The sequence below is a fragment of the Arachis ipaensis genome, chromosome B9, assembly GCF_059453495.1.
Source record: "Arachis ipaensis isolate K30076 ecotype BB chromosome B9, ASM5945349v1, whole genome shotgun sequence".
Lineage (NCBI taxonomy): Eukaryota > Viridiplantae > Streptophyta > Magnoliopsida > Fabales > Fabaceae > Arachis > Arachis ipaensis.
Genome location: NC_142444.1, coordinates 121,051,291 through 121,072,525, shown reverse-complemented (window position 1 = coordinate 121,072,525; position 21,235 = coordinate 121,051,291). Strand labels below are relative to the sequence as shown.

The 21,235-nt window shown below is 38.5% G+C and overlaps 1 non-coding gene across 1 annotated transcript; it reads right to left on the bottom strand.

Annotated features, from left to right (window-relative positions):
* Positions 1–781: 781 nt before the first annotated feature.
* Positions 782–889, bottom strand: LOC148546136 (small nucleolar RNA R71). Its single transcript, XR_015900481.1, has one exon. It is a non-coding gene; the product is annotated as a small nucleolar RNA R71 (small nucleolar RNA).
* Positions 890–21,235: the final 20,346 nt, after the last annotated feature.

Sequence of the window (21,235 nt, the reverse complement as noted above, 5' to 3'; positions counted from 1 at the left end):
TTCAAAAATCACTAACTCCTTTTCAAAAATAATTTTCGAAAATTCCCTCCTTCTCTCTCAGTCTATTTTATTTATTCATTCATTAACTAACATCTCTTCCTCACATCATCACCAAATTCGAACCCCCTCTTCTATCTGTGTTCGAATTTCTTCCTCTTTTCTTCTACTCACATAAGGGAACCTCTATACTGTGGTAAAGAGAATCTCTATTATTATTATTGTTTTTCTGTGCCCTCTTCTTTGTCATATGAGCAGGAGCAAGGATAAGAACATTCTTGTGGAAGCAGATCTAGAACCTGAAAGGACTCTGAAGAGAAAATTAAGAGAAGCTAAAATACAACAATCCAGAGATAACCTTTCAGAAATTTTCGAACAGAAAAAGGAGATGGCAGCCGAAAATAATAATAATGTAAGGAAGATGCTTGGTGACTTTACTGCACCTAATTCCAATTTACATGGAAGAAGCATCTCCATTCCTGCCATTGGAGCAAACAATTTTGAGCTGAAACCTCAATTAGTTTCTCTGATGCAGCAGAACTGCAAGTTTCATGGACTTCCATCTGAAGATCCTTTTCAGTTCTTAACTGAATTCTTGCAGATATGTGATACTGTTAAGACTAATGGAGTAGATCCTGAAGTCTACAGGCTCATGCTTTTCCCTTTTGCTGTAAGAGACAGAGCTAGATTATGGTTGGATTCTCAACCCAAAGACAGCCTGAACTCTTGGGATAAGCTGGTCACGGCTTTCTTAGCCAAGTACTTTCCTCCTCAAAAGCTGAGCAAGCTTAGAGCTGATGTTCAAACCTTCAGACAGAAAGAAGGTGAATCCCTCTATGAAGCTTGGGAAAGATACAAACAGTTGACCAAAAAGTGTCCTTTTGACATGCTTTCAGAATGGACCATCCTGGATATATTCTATGATGGTCTGTCTGAGTTATCTAAAATGTCATTGGATACCTCTGCAGGTGGATCCATTCACCTAAAGAAAACGCCTACAGAAGCTCAAGAACTCATTGACATGGTTGCTAATAACCAGTTCATGTACACTTCTGAAAGGAACCCTGTAAGTAATGAGACGCCTATGAATAAGGGAGTTCTTGAGGTTGATACTCTGAATGCCATATTGGCTCAGAATAAAATATTGACTCAGCAAGTCAATATGATCTCTCAGAGTCTGCATGGAATGCAAGCTGCATCCAACAGTACTTAAGAGGCATCTTCTGAAGAAGAAGCCTATGATCCTGAGAACCCTGCAATAGCAGAGGTAAATTACTTAGGTGAACCTTATGGAAACACCTATAACTCAACATGGAGAAATCATCCAAATTTCTCATGGAAGGATCAAAAGCCCCAACAAGGCTTTAATAATGGTGGAAGAAACAGGTTTAGCAATAGCAAGCCTTTTCCATCATCAACTCAGCAACAGACAGAGAACTCTGAACAAAATGCTTCTAATTTAGCAAATCTAGTCTCTGATCTATCTAAGGCCACTGTAAGTTTCATGAATGAAACAAGGTCTTCCATTAGAAATCTGGAAGCACAAGTGGGCCAGCTGAGTAAAAGGATCACTGAAATCCCTCCTAGTACTCTCCCAAGCAATACAGAAGAGAACCCAAAAGGAGAGTGCAAGGCCATTGACATAAGCGCCATGGCCGAACCTGTGAGGATAGGAGAGGACGTGAATCCCAAGGAGGAAGACCTCCTGGGACGTCCAGTGGTCAATAAGGAGCTTCCCTCTGAGGAACCAAAGGACTCTGGGGTCCATCTAGAGACCATAGAGATCCCATTGAACCTCCTTATGCCCTTCATGAGCTCTGATGAGTATTCCTCTTCTGAAGAGAATGAGGATGTTACTAAAGAGCAAACTGCCAAGTTTCTTGGTGCAATCATGAAGCTGAATGCCAAATTGTTTGGCATTGATGCTTGGGAAGTTGAACCTCCCTTGTTCATCAATGAACTAAGTGATCTGGATCAACTGACATTGCCTCAGAAGAGACAGGATCCTGGAAAGTTCATAATTCCTTGTACCATAGGCACCATGATCTTTAAGGCTCTGTGTGACCTTGGTTCAGGGATAAACCTCATGCCCCTCTCTGTAATAGAGAAACTGGGAATCTATGGGGTGCAAGCTGCAAAAATCTCACTGGAGATGGCAGACAGCTCAAGAAAACAGGCTTATGGACAAGTAGAAGATGTATTAGTAAAGGTTGAGGGCCTTTACATACCTGCTGATTTCATAGTCCTGGATACTGGAAAGGAAGAGGATGAATCCATCATCCTAGGAAGACCTTTCCTGGTCACAGCAAGAGCTGTGATTGATGTTGACAGAGGTGAAATAGTCCTTCAATGGAATGAGAACTCCCTTGTATTCAAAACTCAAGGATCTCCCTCTGCAACCATGGAGAGGAAGCAGAAAAAGCTTCTCTCAAAGCAGAGTCAACCAGAGCCCCCACAGTCAAACTCTAAGTTTGGTGTTGGGAGGCCACAACCAAACTCTAAGTTTGGTGTTGAACTCCCATATCCAAATTCTAAGTTTGGTGTTAGAGAGTCTCAACAAAGCTCTGCACATTTGTGAGGCTCCATGAGAGCTCACTGTCAAGCTATTGACATTAAAGAAGCGCTTGTTGGGAGGCAACCCAATGTTTATCTAATTCTTATTTTTATTGTTTTTCATGTTTTCTTAGGTTCATGATCATGTGGAGTCACAAAATAAACAAAAAATTCAAAAACGGAATCAAAAACAGCAGAAGAAAAATCACACCCTGGAGGAGCATCTGTCTGGCGTTCAAACGCCAGAACAGAGCATAGTTCTGGCGCTGAACGCCCAGAATGGGAGCATCCTGGCGTTGAACGCCCAGAACAAGCATGGTTCTGGCGTTCAACGCCAGAAATGGCAGCAAATGGGCGTTGAACGCCCAAAATGGGCACCAACCTGGCGCTGAACGCCCAGAGTTGTGTGCAAAGGCATTTTACATGCCTAATTTGGTGCAGGGATGTAAATGCATTGACACCTCAGGATCTGTGGACCCCACAGGATCATCCCAGGATCTGTGGACCCCACAGGATCCCCACCTACCTCATCATCTCTCTTTCCATTCATGATCATCCCTTCTGTTTTCCATTTACCACTCACATCCATACAACCACTACCTTCAAAATTCAACATCTCTCTCCCACCCAATCCCACCCATATGGCCGAATACACACTCTCATCCATCTCCTCCATATCTTCTTCTTATTCTTCTATTTTTTCTTCTTTTGCTCGAGGGCGAGCAACATTCTAAGTTTGGTGTGGTAAAAGCATAGCTTTTTGTTTTTTCCATAACCATGGATGGCACCTAAGGCCAGAGAAACCTCTAGAAAGAGGAAAGGGAAGACAAAAGCTTCCATCAAGGGTCTATAGCTCAATGGTAGAACATTTGACTGCAAATCAAGAGATCCCTGAGATACCTCAAGGGATACATTTTCTTCCACACAATTATTGGAAGCAACTAAGGGTGGAACATCAAGAGCACTCCATCATCCTTCATGAAATCAGAGAAGATCTAAAAGCAATGAAGGAGGAGCAGCCAAGGCAAGGAAGAGACATAGAAGAGCTCAAGGACATCACTAAGGTGGACTCATTCCTTGTTCTTACTTTCTCTGTTTTTCGTTTTCTATGTTATGTGCTTATCTATGTTTGTGTCTTCATTACATGATCATTAGTAGTTAGTAAACTCTGTCTTAAAGATATGAATGTCCTATGAATCCATCACCTCTCTTAAAAGAAAAATGTTTTAATTCAAAAGAACAAGAAGTACATGAGTTTCGAATTTATCCTTGAACTTAGTTTAATTATATTGATGTGGTGACAATGCTTCTTGTTTTCTGAATGTATGCTTGAACAGTGCATATGTCTTTTGAAGTTGTTGTTTAAGAATGTTAAATATGTTGGCTCTTGAAAGAATGATGACTAGGAAACATGTTATTTGATAATCTGAAAAATCATAAAAATGATTCTTGAAGCAAGAAAAACCAGCAAAGAACAAAGCTTGCAGAGAAAAAAAAAATAGGCGAAAAAAAAAATAATAATAATAGAAAGAAAAAGAAAAAGCAAGCAGAAAAAGCCAATAACCCTTAAAACCAAAAGGCAAGGGCAATTAAAAAGGATCCCAAGGCTTTGAGCATCAGTGGATAGGAGGGCCTAAAGGAATAAAATCCTGGTCTAAGCGGCTAAACCAAGCTGTCCCTAACCATGTGCTTGTGGCGTGTAGGTGTCAAGTGAAAACTTGAGACTGAGCGGTTAAAGTCAAGGTCCAAAGCAAAAAAAGAGTGTGCTTAAGAACCCTGGACACCTCTAATTGGGGACTTTAGCAAAGCTGAGTCACAATCTGAAAAGGTTCACCCAATTATGTGTCTGTGGCATTTATGTATCCGGTGGTAATACTGGAAAACAAAGTGCTTAGGGCCACGGCCAAGACTCATAAAGAAGCTGTGTTCAAGAATCATCATACTAAACTAAGAGAGTCAATAACACTATTCGAAATCTGAAGTTCCTATAGATGCCAATCATTCTGGACCTCAATGGATAAAGTGAGATGCCAAAACTATTCAAGAGGCAAAAAGCTATAAGTCCCGCTCATATAATTGAAGCTATGTTTCATTGATAGTTTGGAATTTATAGTATATTCTATTCTTTTTATCCTATTTTGATTTTCAGTTTCTTGGGGACAAGCAACAATTTAAGTTTGGTGTTGTGATGAGCGGATAATTTATACGCTTTTTGACATTGTTTTTAGTATGTTTTTAGTAGGATTTAGTTACTTTTAGGGATGTTTTTAATAGATTTTGTGTTAAATTCACATTTCTGGACTTTACTATGAGTTTGTGTGTTTTTCTGTGATTTCAGGTATTTTCTGGCTGAAATTGAGGGACTTGAGCAGAAATCAGATTCAGATGTTGAAAAAGGACTGCTGATGCTGTTGGATTCTGACCTCCCTACACTCAAAGTGGATTTTCTGGAGCTACAGAACTCGAAATGGCGCGCTTCCAATTGCGTTGGAAAGTAGACATCCAGAGCTTTCCAGAAATATATAATAGTCCATACTTTGGCCAAGAATTGACGACGTAAACTGGCGTTCAACGCCAGCCTTCTGCCCAAATATGGCGTCCAGCGCCAGAAAAGGATCCAAAACCAGAGTTGAACGCCCAAACTGGCACAAAAACTGGCGTTCAACTCCACAAATGGCCTCTGCACGTGCAACACTTAAGCTCAGCCCAAACACATACCAAGTGGGCCCTGGAAGTGGATTTATTCATTAATTACTTACTCATGTAAACCCTAGTGACTAGTTTACTATAAATAGGACCTTTTACTAGTGTATTAGACATCTTGGAACGCATTGTTCTTAGACCAAGGGGGCTGGCCACACGGCCATGCCTAGACCTTTCACTTATGTATTTTTAACGGTAGAGTTTCTACACTCCATAGATTAAGGTGTGGAGCTCTGCTGTTCCTCAAAGATTAATGAAAGTACTATTGTTTTCTATTCAATTCTTCTTATTTCTCTTCTAAGATATCCATTCGCACCCAAGAACGTGATGAAGGTGATGATTATGTGTGACGCTCATCATCCTTCTCCCTTATGAACGCGTGCCTGACAAACACTTCCGTTCTACATGAATTAAGCTAGAATGAGTATCTCTTAGATCTCCTAACCAGAATCTTCGTGGCGTACGCTAGAATGATGGCGGCATTCAAGAGAATCCGGAAGGTTTAAACCTTGTCTGTGGTATTCTGAGTAGGATTCAATGATTGAATGACTGTGACGAGCTTCAAACTCGCGAGTGCTGGGCGTTAGTGACAGACGCAAAAGGAGGGTGAATCCTATTCCAGCATGATCGAGAACCGATAGATGAATAGCCGTGCCGTGACAGGGTGCGTGAGCATATGATTCACTGAGAGGAGGGGATGTAGCCACTGACAACGGTGATGCCCTTGCATACAGCCAGCCATGGAAAGGAGTAAGACTGATTGGATGAAGATAGCAGGAAAGCAGAAGTTCAGAGGAACGAAAAGCATCTCCATTCTCTTATCTGAAATTTCTACCCATGATTTACATAAGTATCTCTATCCCTATTTTATTAATTAATATTCGAAAACCACATAACTGTTTTATATCTGCCTGACTGAGATTTACAAGGTGACCATAGCTTGCTTCATACCAACAATCTCCGTGGGATTCGACCCTTACTCACGTAAGGTATTACTTGGACGACCCAGTGCACTTGCTGGTTAGTTGTACGGAGTTGTGTCCACACATAGTAAAGAGCCATAATAATGATTCCATACAATAACAAAGAGTACTACTTTTACATGGAACACAATTTCGTGCACCAAATGACAAGGGAAATCAACATATGCAGCCAAAACAAGTTTAGGCCGAATAAAGGACATACAAAGTCTGCAAAGAGAAGATAACTAAATTCAAGACAATGTTTACAAGATTTTAAGAGAATAACGTGGGACACACTTAATTAAGACATCCATTAACAATAGACAAAACTAAGAAAATCATTCCACCTTCTTAAAGAAAGATATGAGATAAACTTTTTCAAAAAAAAAAAGTCTTAGAAGCATAAATGTTGCATTATGCTAAGACAAGTTTAAGTCAAAATAGAATATAAAAAGCTTGTAAAATGAAAATTAACTAGGACAAGTGCAAAATCTTTCTTTGAGAACCTTGGAAGATGTTCAAATACATAATTAAGTAAGGATATGCATAGAAAATTAAAGTATGGTTGGTATAATTTAAGTAATATTCAAATCACATAAAAGTTCGCAAAATCCACATAAACAAAAGTGCATGCAAAAGTAAATGTGATTTTGTCGAAACTTTCGAAGAGTGATTGCAAACACAATTGGGCAGAGAAGAATAAAATGAAACTCTTTTAAAAGATTCTAAGTAAGAATTCAAAGTGAATGCTATAAGACACAAAGTGTCACAACAGAGAAAGATGAAAATAAGATACAGAATACGGAACAGAAGAATCAACTTGCATAATTAGTTCACTACAATAGAAATTTTCAGGGTTCAAAACCATTTAAAGATTAAAGGACTGTGTGCGTGTGTTTCGTAAGAGGGATATTCCGAAAGATTCAAGTAAATTGTAAAGAACACAATCAAGTAGGAAGCAAATCAAATCAAAATCTATTTAGAAAAGTCTAAAACAAAATTTTTGAGAGGATTAAATAAATTATTGTGCATCATTGCGGTACAGATTCAAGTCACTTCAAGGATTTCCTAGCCCATGTAGAAGAATGCGAAATCAACGACCACATTGCAAGAATAAAAAAGGAAAACTAAGAACAAGATCGATTAAGTTATGCATAAGAAAATTCAAATTGCTTTTTAAGTAATAGTGAAGCAAGTGTTTTCAAGATAAATAAAAGAAAACAAATGATACATCAGATAATGTAGCACGATTCATAACGCATCCGTTGACACCATGCAGTTAGGAAGGAATTCGAAGCTCACAAGTGAAAGTAGCTAAAATTAATAGTTTTCCTGAGATTTGTGAATCTTTTGTGACACTAGAAAAATCCAAGATCAAGTTAAGTGATGACATGTCATCATGTCGTGTTTTTCTATGCTTTTTCTTTATTTTTTTAATAGGTTTTATGCACTTTCTTGAACCATAAGTAAGCCATTTGGGTAGAATTTCATGTTTTCCTTAGATTCAATCAACCATGGATAAATTGATGCATTTTCATGAGTTTTTGTACCATAACCACTTGAATTTCAAGAAGAAGAAGAACTCTCATAATTATAGCACAGCTTTGATGCAATTGTTGATTGATGATAGGTGGAAAGAGGTTTGGAAGAAGGTTGAAGAAAAAGGAATGGCAAAAAGCAAAGAAAGGAACTCACGTTTGAGCTCAAGTTTGCCTCAAACTTGGACTCAAACGTGAGGAAGAGCACAATTTCACCCTGGATGCATGCCAAGTTTGCGCCAACATTTGCCTCAAACTCGAGGTCAAACGTTGCTCCTCACAGCCTGAAGGGGTATACTTCCAACAAGAATAACTTGAGCTACAGAGCTCCAAATGAGGTGATTCAAAAAGCAATGAAAAGTAGGAATCGAGAGCTTTCCAAGAATATATGGCACTGCATGTTGGACACTAAAATTGAGGGAGAAAACTGTCCCGAAATATGCATAAATGAACATGGTGTCAACCTGCAGTGAGGCCAACTGACCTCTGCACCTTCGATGGAGTATAACTCGAGCTGTGAAGCTCCAAAATATGCGCTCCCAATGGCATTGGAAAGTAGACATTTAGGGATTTCCAATAATATATAATAGTATGGGGTGGACAATGCGTTTGAGCCTCCAGAATCTGGCGTTTTCGACCACGTTTGAGGCAAACGTCGCCTCAAACGTTGCACACCAAAGCCAGCGACCCTGTCCTCTTCAAAGGAGCATAACTTGAGTTGTAGATGTCCAATTGAGGTGATTCCAATTGGGTTAGAAAGCTGACATTCAGAGATTTCCAACCATATATAATAGTCTATAGTGGGCATGAAATTGGCAATGTTGACAAGCGGACAAAGTAGCATCCCAAGACTTGATGTGCAACAAGTGTCAACGTTTGCGTCCAAGTTAGGCCTCAAACTTGGACTCAAATGCTAATGACAGCAAAATGGCTGTTCTGTATAAATCCTTCACGAAGACGTTTGAGTCAACGTTTGCCTCAAACGTTGACTCAAACGTGAAGCACCAACAGTCCAAATTGCAAACAGATTTCTTCCCAAGTCCAAGAGCAACCATCCGGATCCATCTTCAACCCAATTCCACTCCAAAGCAAACAAAGCCCACATGACTCAAAGGCACACAGAGAAGTTAGATTAGGAATTTCATTTTTGTAAATATTGTTTTATTTTTTATTTTCATTTTGTAAAAGCCTATATAAAGGCATTAGTTTCATTTCACAAAAAAGGCTGGCTCCAATAGGGAGTTTTGCATTCTTTAGTTTTCATTTTGCTCTCTCTTTTAATTTTCATTTCTGTTTTGAATCTTGGGTGAAGAATTGAAGAACTTCTGTTTCAATCTTACCTTGAGATCTTTTGTTTGCTTTCTGCATAATTTTAGAATTTAAATTTCAATTCTGTTTACTACTTCCAACTCTCTTTTCTTCTGCAATTTACTTTTCCATTTTCAATTTGCAATTGTTCTTGTTGGATCAAGGAAGGATTTGAGATCTAGACTTATTTTCTAGTCTCTTCCAACCCCTGAGATCTTCAACCTTTTTTTAAATTGCTGCAAATTAAGCATCAGTCTTTCTGTTTTCATCCTTCAAGCATTTTTACCTTTCTGTTTGAAATCTATTGCCATTTAATTCATCTTTAGTTCATCTGTTTATTGCAATTTAATTCTCCTTATTTAAATTCTGCAATCCCAGCTCCCAATCCCTTTTATAATTCAATCAATTTACATTTTTTGCACTTTAAAATTCAATCATTTACATTTATTGTCATTTAAGCTTCTGTAATTTACTTTTCTTGTTCTTTAAGTTTTTGCACATTTACTTTCTGCAACTTTAAATTTCCTATCATTTAAAATTCTGTTGGTCACTTTACACCTCAAATCATCAATGTTAGCTTGACTAAACTAATCACCCACTAAAGTTTCTTGATCCATCAATCCCTGTGGGATCGACCTCACTCTAAGTGAGTTTTACTACTTGATACGACCCGATACACTTGCCGGTGAGTTTTAGGTGTTTTGGAAATTCGTTTTTCCATAAAAACACCATCAAGTTCTTGGCGCCATTGCCGGGGATTGATTTAGATCAACAATGATTAAGTGGGTGAGAAGTCTAGATCAAGTATTTTCTTTATTTTTGTTCTCTGTTCTAAGTTGAAACCAAGGTGTTTGAGTTATTGCCTCACTAAGAAATTCATCTCTGAGATATGAATTTCAATTTTCCTTGGTGTTGTGTTTTACAAAATTCAAATGGAGTTCAACTCATCTTATGATCAAACAAATTTTATGGGATATTACCCACCATCACCAATCTCTAATGGTGGCTGGGAATATCACCAAGAGAATACACATTCTGAGCACTCCAATTCATGGAGATTTGCTTCAGAGACACAAGATGAGCAAGAAAACCATATGGAATATTTCCTTCCACCACAAAATGATGCAAGTCATGATTCTAATGGTGGCTAGGAAGGGAATTCTAATGCTCCATATGATATTCATCCAAAGATATCATCACTTGACCATGCTTCAATAGAAAGCCCCTTTCAAAACTCACTACCCACACAAACTTCCATGAACCACTCAAGGTTCTCAAAGTTTGAGTCCATGCTCAAAAGATATGAGGAGAAGACAACGAAAGTTTGGAAAGAACAAGAAAACTCCCTCAAAAACATGGAAGTGCAGCTAGCTCAATTGGTGAGTGCAACGAAGAAGGAGGAAAAACAAGAGGAAAAGGCTACTGAGTCAAGTGGATTTTTAGTGAAGAAAAAAGAGGTGGTGGAAACATTTGAACCTGAACTTGCATATTCACAGAAGCCACTTGAGATGACAAGGGAACATGAAAACTCACAACTCTCTCAAACCTCCTTGAAATAAAACGGCTCAACAATTGAATCCATGATTGAAAGATATGAAGAGGAGATGAAGAAATGTTGGGAAGATCAACAAACCTCCTCAATGAAAAAGCTATTAAGTCAAATGTTGAGTGCACGGGAGGATGTGGAAGAGCAAGAAAGTGAGAAAGACAACCAAAGAATTCCAAACTCAAGTGAAGCAGAGAAGTACATAGAGGAAAAGCTCATGGAACCACCAATTCAAAAGGCTCTGGATGAATACAAAACTCCAATAATCACACAGCAACCAAGTTTTGAATTCAAAGGAGTGAAGGCAACTAGCAAGAGCACCAATCCTGTCCCTGATCCAGCAAGCAAGATCAATCAAGTCATTTGCAAAAGGAAGCTTGCTGAGGAAAGGCCAAGACAAGGGACAGTAGCTAAATCTTCTCCCCCCTTAAGGTCATTCCTCTTAACAAACTGGAAGAAGACGAAGAAAGTGAAGAACAACATGTCAAGCTAATGACACTAAAAGAGCACTTGTTGGGAGGTAACCCAACCGTAGGTAACATTTTTTCTCTGCTTTGTTTTCTTCCTTTGTTTAGTTTAAATTTCAATAAATTGACATATGGTTGCATTCTAAGTTTGGTGTTGCTATGCAACAAAATTTGGTTCTAACCCTTACAAGATACTTGCATCAATTCCAAGTGAAAGTGTCACACTAAGTTTGGTGTGCCACTTATTCTTTATGCAAAGTATTATGCTCACCTTCTTAAGTTTACAATCACAATGTCTCTGTCTCTTGTGCCTTGATTATTATCTTTAATTTTGCTTGCTTAGAACACATGTACTACTAATTTTTCATTGTGTAAGACATTCATGATCCATCTTAGCCCCATAGCCATTGTTCTAATTGTTGCTTGAGGATGAGCAAGCATTCTGAGTTTGGCAAGGGAAGGAGGAAGAATAGAGGAAAAAGGACAACAATAATGAAGATGAACTACAAGGTTATAGAGTTCCTTTTCTCCTCATTTGTTTCCAGCACTTAAAATGCATGATTGTCTTCATCTTTTCTGTTTACATGTGTGTATGAATAAAGCATAGCCTGCATCTTGATTTGTAACATGTTGCCATGCCATTATGACTATCAACTTGAGTTTTGTGAATTCAAAAGCAGTAAAGTATCATGATCATAAACAAACAAGGAATTAAAGAAGAATTTAGCATGTGCATACAAGTATTGGAAGGCTAGTATGGTTAATTGTTACTCAATTGCATTGGATTTTATTTAATTGAAGTTTTCATCTAGGACATTTTATGAAATCTTTTGAAAATCATGAAAACCTTGAAGAAGAAAATAAAGCAAGAAAAGAAAAAGGGAAAGAATGAGAAAGCTGAAGGCTCTGAGTACCAATGGCAATTTATTTGCTAAGTACTTGTGGTGTTTATGTATCAAGCCAAATGCTTGAAAACAAAACACTTAGAAGTCAAGGCTAGGCTCAAGTGCAAAAGCACCCCCTCAAGGCTCAAGGTTCTGAGCATCAATGATTAGAGAGTCAAGAAAAGAAAAGAAAAATGAGCTTAATGAAGTCCTCTAATTCAAATGCTTGTGGTGCTTATGTATCAAGTGGTAATACTTGAAAACAAAGCATTTAGAATCGTAGCTTTGTTATTAACTCATGGGGCAAAGCACCCAAAAGGAGAAGCTAATAAGAAAATCAAAAGCTTGTTTCAAGGGAAAATTATAAGGAAAAAGATTTCATAATTTGAGCTAGATAGAAGCATCAATCATGTACATTTCTTTTATGATTGTAGCTTACATTGAAAACTAGCTTACCATGAACATTGAGTTGCTATTCTTCTTACCTTGGATTGTCAATTTTTAGTGCATGATTCTTTTCTTGCTTGGGGACAAGCAAGGTTTAAGTTTGGTGTTGTGATGACATGTCACCATGTCATGTTTTTCTATGCTTTTTCATGCAAGAAATTGATAATTAGTGCTTAATTATTGCATTCTTTTGTGCTTAAATGGTATATTTCCTTGATCTTTTGATTTGATAAATTTTGTAGGAAATAAGAAGAAAAAGAAGCAAAAAGGGCATAAAATAAGCTAAAAAGAAGAAAAGAGGAATTTTGGGCACGCTTTGAAGATTGAGCACGCTTTGGAACCTTAGGCCACGCCTTTAAAAGCGTGGCCCATGACCATGAAGCCTTGGCATATGCATCAATGCCATATGCATGCATGCATGAAAATGTTTAATGTAAGTGGCAAATAACGTTTGCGCCAACGTTTGCTGGAAACGTTGCTCCCCACAGCCTGAAGGGGTATACTTCCAACAAGAATAACTTGAGCTACAGAACTCCAAATGAGGTGATTCCAAAACTATTGGAAAGTAGGAATCAAGAGCTTTCTAAGCATATATAGTATTACATGGTGGACATAAAAATTGAAGGAGAAAACTGCCCCGAAAAGTGCATAAACAGATATGACACCAACCTGTAGTAAGGCTAGCTGACCTCTGCACCTTCGATGAAGTATAACTCGAGCTGTGGAGCTCCAAATGATGCGCTTCTAATGGCATTGGAAAGTAGACATTCAGGACTTTCCAATGATATATAATAGTTTGGGGTGGACAGCATGTTCGAGCCTCCAAAACTGGCAATGTTCCCAACATTTGCGCCAACGTTTGCCTCAAACGTGAGGTCAAACGTTGGCCACCTTTGAGCATGGAAGAGCACCCCTGATTGATGATTTAAATGAGCCACGTTTGCACCAACGTTTGCCTCAAACGTTAGGCCAAACGTTGGTTAGAAGAGCTACTTGGGAAAGGCCACGTTTGAGCTCACGTTTGACCTCAAACGTTGGCTCAAACGTGGATGACAGCAAGGTGCCGATCTGCAAAATGGGTTTCACGAAGACGTTTGAGTCAATGTTTGCCTCAAACATTGACTCAAACATGAATTGCTCAACAATCCAATTTGCACGCAGATTTCTCCTCAAGACCAAGGCCATCCGAATCCATCTTCAACCCAATTCCACTCCAGAGCAAGCAAAGCCCAATTGACATCACTTATAGGCACAAAGATCAGTTAGATTAGGATTTTTCATTTTTGAAATTTAATTTATTTTCAATTTCATTTTCATTTTCATTTTGTAAAAAGCCTATATAAAGGCATCAATTCCATCTCATTAAAGGAGCTCCATCAGAGAGCACTAGGGAGCATTAGGATTTGAGAGTTCCCTCTCTTAGTTTTCATTTTTGTTTAGAATCTTGGGTTGAGAATTAAAGAAATTCTGTTTCAATCTCACCTTGAGAATTCTCTCCGTTTACTCGTTTGCATAATTTCAAGGAATTGTGATTTGGATCCAAATTGTCTTTACTGCTTTCCTCTCTATTTTCTTCTGCAATTATTCTCTTGTTGGATCAAGGAAGGATTTGAGATCTAGACTTGGTCTCTAGTCTCATCCAACCCCTGAGATCTTCAACTTTCCTTTAGTTATTGCAATTGATCTGCATTTCACTTTCTGTTTGGTTCCTCAATTCAATTTACATTAAGCTTGCTGCAAATCCCATTTACATTTCCTGCACAATTTTAAATTCCTCTGCAATTGCTCTAAATTATGATTCACTGCAATTTTGCTTCTCTATTTACATTGCTCTCAGTTTACTTTCCAGCAATTTAAGCTTTCTGTAGTTGCTCTAAGCCTTGATCTATTGCTTTATTTAATTTCCAGCACCCACTCCCATTTATATTTCATGCAATTTACATTTCTTGTCATTTAAGATTTTGCCAATTTATATTTCTTGCTCTTTAAGTTTCTGTCCAATTTACTTTCTGCAATTTTAAATTCCTTGTCATTTACATTCTGTTGGCTACAAATTCACACAATTCACTTAATGATAGCTTGACTAAACTAATCACCCACTAAAGTTGCTTGATCCATCAACCCCTGTGGGATCGACCTCACTCTAAGTGAGTTTTACTACTTGATGCGACCCGGTATACTTGCCGGTGAGTTTTGGGTGTTTTGGAATTCGTTCATTTTCCAAATTTTCCCATCATTAAGGAGTATAGAATTTATAAAGATGGCTATTAACAGTGATAAGAGTAAATATTTCAAAAGTTTCAAGTAACAACCGAATACAAAACCAAGCAAAGGCAATGTATGAATGGTAAGATAAGGTTGGCAGTTAAATCAATCACATTTCATGAAGGAAATAAATAAGAAGGAATTCCGGTATAATTGATAGAGAAGGAAATAATGCCAAACATGAATAAGGATCTTGCGCCGAAACGGAAATGACTTCAAAAATTAATTTCTAACACTCCCAAAGACCATCAATCGCATCACTTATCAATCCTACTTTATCTATGATAATCCATTAACTTTTTCGTAGACCTAACCATTAACATTAAGTTGGCCAGACTTAACATCAGCAGTTATGCAACGATAAGCTAACAGCATTAATCAATAGACAGTCATGCTCTTGCCTTATGAATCTTTTTAAAAACCAATAGCTAATCGTTCAAAACCTTTTCCAAGAAATAATGTTTAATCTTTCAGAAATCCAAAACCTTTCTTTTCTTATAAGAAAATCTCAATCAGAAACCAACCACACAATCAAACAACAGAATCATCAATTCAGCACCAAAGTTCATTCTCAAATGTAGCACACCAGGACAAACACAGGCAAGACAAACAAGGAAAACACAGGTTTAGGTAGCAGTTACAGCAAATAATTCAGGTAGCAGTTAAGGACAGTTTAACAATTAGGCAAACCAAAACAAGTTCAAACCCAAGCAAAACATACAAATGCATATGATGCATACTTGTCCTATGGCTAATGAGATCATCTGTCGGTTATCCAGCCAACCCGACAAGTCCGAAAACCTTAGACTGTCTCCCGACGTGCATCTCCAAGAGTCTATGCATAGCTTTTTCTCAAAAAATCAATATTGCTCAATGGGGGTTAACATTCTCGGGAATTTATAGTGCCCGGTCACCCTTACGTCCTAGGTTCAACAGAGTATTGAGTTTTAGAAAAACCCTACCTCGACTCGCCGAAACCATAACCCAAACGCATAACAGAGAATCTTTTCCCTCAGCCCGCAACAACACAGCCTCAACCATAGTTCCCTACTGCTTCTGCAACATCTCCCGCAACTTTAATCACGATATAAAATAACCAAAACTCACCCCTAAAGCACAAGCGTCACAAATTCCTTAATAACGTATAGCAGAAAAACGACTAAACTAGTTTCTTTTGAAGAGTAAAACAACTTACTGAGATTGAGGATAAGTGGGGGAACGAAGCCGCAGGTCTCCGACGAGCTCCAACAACGATTAGAACTCCAGTGACGGCGGCTGTAACAACATGCAATAACGACAATGTTACAGAAATTCAAAATGGAAACTAGAACTAAAAACACCCTTACCGACAACGGACATCGTCGACAAAAGCTTCATCCACCGGCCACAGAGGCATACCCGGCAGCCAGAGGCTCCAGCAACGGTGGATATGGCGGCGACGGGTCCTCCAACAGCGGCAAAACGTGACAGCTTCTCTTCTCTCTCTTCTCTGCTCCCGAGCTTGCTCCCTCTCTCTGGCTTCGCCATAAGTGGCGGCAACCGACCCCATGACGAGGACGGCGACGGCACGAGTACAACAGCGGCGGCGATGGGCTTCACAGTGAGGGTGATGCTGGTGACGCGAAAGCAACTGGACGCGGTGGTTGGACTTTAGCTTGGCCTCAGATCCCGCTCTCTCTCCTTCGTGCGTCTCTCCTCCCCGCGCGGTCTCTTTGGCACTGGCGCAAACGGTGCCGTGACGCGACAGCGGTCCTGAGCAGCGTGGCGGCTCCCTCATGGTACTATCCTTCTCTCTCAGACCTCCTCTCTCCTCTGTCAGCAGTGGCGGCGACGGTGGCAGTGGCACCCACCGCGCCGCCTTCCCTCTTCCCTTCTCCTTCGGACTCCCCCCTTTCTTCTTTCTTTCTTTCTTCCCCGTTTCCATGTCTCCCTCTCCGTTCTTCCCTTTCTTTCATTTCTTTCTCTTTTCCTTTTTTTTTGGTTTTTGTTGAAGCAATCAGGTATTAGGTTAAGGGATTGACGGTGGGGGGGTAAAGGTTAGGATTTGGGTGGTTGAGGTAATTTTAATAAAATTAGGGATATAGAGTATTAATTAAAAACCTAATTTAATCTATTAAAATTATTTTGAAAATGTTATTTGATTATTAATTTACTAATTGGTTTTTAATCAAATATTTTAATTTAAAATTAAAGATAATATAATTAATTTTCTTTGTTTATAAAATTAAAGTATTAAATTCTAGAATCTCAATTATTTAACTAAATTGTATAAAATTCTTATTCTTTTACAACTGTTAATCTGTATAATTTAAATATAGAAAAGTCTTCAATAATTATAAAATTAAGTAAAATTTCTAATTTAATTGTCAAAATTTGATTTAATTACTTTTAATACAATAATTTCTAAAAATAAAGTCTTTAATGAATTAATAAATTGAAATTAACTCATAATAATATTTTCCAAAAATTTTGGGTCTTACACCAATCACATCCCCCGGCCCAAATTAAATCAACTCGGCCTCCGGCCCAATTCAAATCAACTCGGCCTCCAACCCAAATTAAATCAATCATCATCAAAACTCAAAACAGGAATCAATCACAAGCACAAATAGAATACAAGGCAAACATTTAAAGAACAGTTACAGCAAGTATCACAGTTACCAGTTAAATAGAATTCATCAGATAGACAAACCAAAATACTTAAGCACACCCAAACAAAGCAAACAAATGCAACATGATGCATGTCTGTCCTACTAGCCGTGAACTCACGTGTCGGTTAAACTACCAAAACCCGACACATCTGGTAGCTAACCTGGATATTGTCTCTAGGTTGCGTATCCCCAGGAGGAATACAAACAAAGGAGAATGCCTTTTTACATCGAAGGAGTGTGCCTTTCCACCTTACAACTAGAAAAAGATGTAGAGAAAATAATACGAAGGAGAGTGTCTTTCCACCTTTCCCACATTCATACCACAACAAGAGAAGGAATCCCTCACCCTCAACTTGCCAAATCCGTGAGCGGGACAAAACCACCGTCCTCACAACATCAATCATACTCACATATCAATATAAAACACGCAAGCAGGATAAGACCACTGTCCTTGCCAGTCACATTTCAATAATATTCACAACCAATCATGCTTAAAAATCATAATTTTTTTTCTTAAATATACTCAAGACAAACTAAGTTGTTAAATTAGATCAAATTACCTTAAGTCATGATTTATTAAATTAAATTCTACGGCAAAGTCTCTAAACTTTAGGGGAGTGGCAACCGATCTTATTTCAAAACCAAATCATTTAAACTCAAAACATAATTCATTATTTTCTTAAATAAATCAAAATCAAATAAAACAATTCTTCAATCCGAATTAACCAAAATAAAACTTCTGAAAATTCTTCTAAAAATTTCGGCAGCACCTCCCCTAAAACTCAGACTTTGGCACCCTTCTCGGGTCCCATCCAAACCATTACTCTAATTATTTCTAAATCATTTCCAATAAATAAAAACCATTTCTAATATCACAACATCTATAAAATCAAACCAATTAAAAAAAAATCAAATCTTACAAAATCAAACTATTTTCATATCCCAAAGCTTATCCAATTCTCAAAATTATTTCCGATATTCTCAAATCATCCTATCATTATCCAGAAACCAAATTCAAGAAACCAGTCTAACAACGACCAACTCAATAAACTAAAACAACTCAGAATAACCAGCTGCCGCAATAATTTAATAAATCAATAAGATAAATAATCACATCCATCCAAACAATTTAATACAATTCATAAGACTGACGTAATCATAAAAATATGTTTTTCATACTATTATTGACTTATAACAACTCTTGAAAGAAAAATGAATTTAAGAAAAAGCCCCTACCTCGATTGTCAAAACTCGAAAGCTTTGTAGCGTGTCAACACCTCTGCTTCTCGGTCTGTAACCTCGGCAGCCGCAACCTCAACTCCAAACTACTTTCGCAGCAATCACAGCAACTCTAATCGCAACATATAATAACTGAAACTCAATCTTATAGCAATTAACGCTGTAAAACCTCAGCGACATATATCGAAATAGCAATAAAGAGCTTTCAGAGTAAAATAACTCACCGCCCAAAGAAAGAAACTAAGAACAAAACGGCGGCGGCTCCGACAGTGATTCCAGCTACACTCGTGCAATACCAGGTAACTAGACAGCGGACCTGACGGCGGCAGAAGCTCGGCACGGTGGCTGGCCTAAACAGCGGTGGCGACAGCGGCGATCCCATTTCTTTCTATTCGTGTTCTTCTCTTCCTCAAGCTTTCTCTCTCCTCTGATTCACTCTTGCTCTCTTTCTTCTTTGGCTCTCCCTCCCTCCAGCGATGGTGACTGCTCCACTTTCCTCCTCGGTGAATGATGACATGTCATCATGTCATATTTTTCTATGCTTTTTCATACAAGAAATTAATGATTAATGCTTAATTGTTGAGTGTTTTTGTGCTAAAATAGTATATTTCCTTGATCTTTTGATTTTATAAATCTTGTAGGAAATAAGTGGAAAAAGAAGAAAAAAAAAAGCACAAATTAAACTCAGAAAGAGAAAAGAAGAATTTTGGGGACACTTTGAAGTTTGAGCACGCTTTGAAATCTTAGGCCACACTTTTAAAAACGTGGCCCATGACCATGGAGCCTTGGCACTAGTGACATGATACATATGCATTAATGCTTATGCATGCATTATCATGAATTAATAACCAAAGCATGCATGCATTTAATTATTAATGCTTTATGCATGCATTATTATGAATTAATAACTAAAGCATGCATGCATTTAATCATTAATACCAAGTAAGAATGAATGCAATGAATGAAAGCTACGGCCTTACTAATAAAGCCAATGAATGCATTATTAAATCAATGCCAAGGCGTTAATGCATTCATTAATGCCTTATGCATGCATCATGAATTGATAAATGAAAGCATGCATGCATGAAATATTTAATTACTAATGCTAATTGAGAATGAATGAACCAAGGCGTTTAAAAGAATGAACACTAACGTTAGAATTATTAATTAAAGCCATGGTAGCATGTATGTAATATTATTATTGCCAAGGCATTAATAAAAGCATGAATGAACCCTTTATTAGTAATGCCCATCAAGCGTTCATTAAAGGGAACGTTACGTTGAAAGGTGGGAGCGTTCATCAAAGTGAACGCTATGCTCACTAAAGCGAGCATTTTCGGGCTTATTGGGCTTTGGAAGCAAGGCGCAGCAAGGAAACAAAGAAGTAGCGCTCAACAAGGCAACACAGCGCTCAAATTGTGAACGCTCATCACTACAAGAAAAATACCCATTCAGCCACACTTTTTTTAAGCTACATTTGAAAAGCGTAGCCTATTCTATGAATAGACTACGCTTTTCTCCGTGTTGCCTTTTTATAAGAGAAAAAGATACACAATTATGGCATCATTTAAAAAGTGTAGCCATAGGTATTATAGAAATCACTTATAAAGCGTAGCCGTAGGTTGATATCTATGGGTTCACTTTTCGTATCAAAGAGAACGCTTTTAAATAGTAATTTATTTATTATGTTTTGGGTGCGTTTTAAAAGTGATGCCTAATGTATGTAGGGCAAATTCTAACACTTAGCAAATTTTTTATTTCCCTTTCAGTTCCCTCCAGAAGAACACACGCACAGCCCACTTCGCGCACAACAAACCCTATTTCCTCCAGAAGCTCATCCTTTCGCCATTCTCATCACCTTCACGCATAACCTTCACCTTAGCCAACCCTTTCGCGCACAACACACCCAGTCACCCAGTCACCTAGTCACCCCCACTTAGAAAAAATTTAACCTCACCCAGTCACCCTCACTCACGCGACATACACCATCATCCTCACTCCACACACACACAGAAAGAGGGAAGAAATCCGAAAGGGGGAGAACGGGAAGAAGAAGAGAAGAGAGGGAAGGTAGGAAAGGACGACGCCGGCTAGGGCTCCGCCGCCGTCGCTGTCGAGCGCCAGAGAGAGAGAGAGAGCGCTCGAGGAAAAGAGAAAACGCGATGGAGGAGAGAAGAAGGGGGTGCTTCGTCGCCACTGAAGCTCCACCGCCACTGCTAGGGCTTGTTGCCATCGCCGTTCTGCCATCGTCGGGCTGCTGTGCTGCCGCCGAGGAGGTCGAAGGGATGTCTCGCCGCCGTCGTGCTCTGTCGCCAAGTCGTTGTCTTGCCGCTCATCACCATCGTCGTATCCTCTGTCACCAGGTAAACATTCTCTGTTCTGTATCCTCCCTTTCTCGCTCATTCTCTAACTCGCTCTCACTTTTCAGTTCGAAGGTGGGTATGGTTTTGATAGTAATGATGAACTGCAACGTCTAATTAAGATAGAGAAAGTATGTATCAATTTTCAATTGGTTCTGTGAATTTTTGGGGGTTTTAGGTTCGAATTTTAGGTTTTCAATTAGTTTAACATCTTAAGGAAAAATTAGTGAAAAGAACAGGTTTCACACTGAAATATTTTGATTTGCGTCTTGGTTCATACGCATTCCTTGAACATAGTGGTTGCTTTCAATTTCT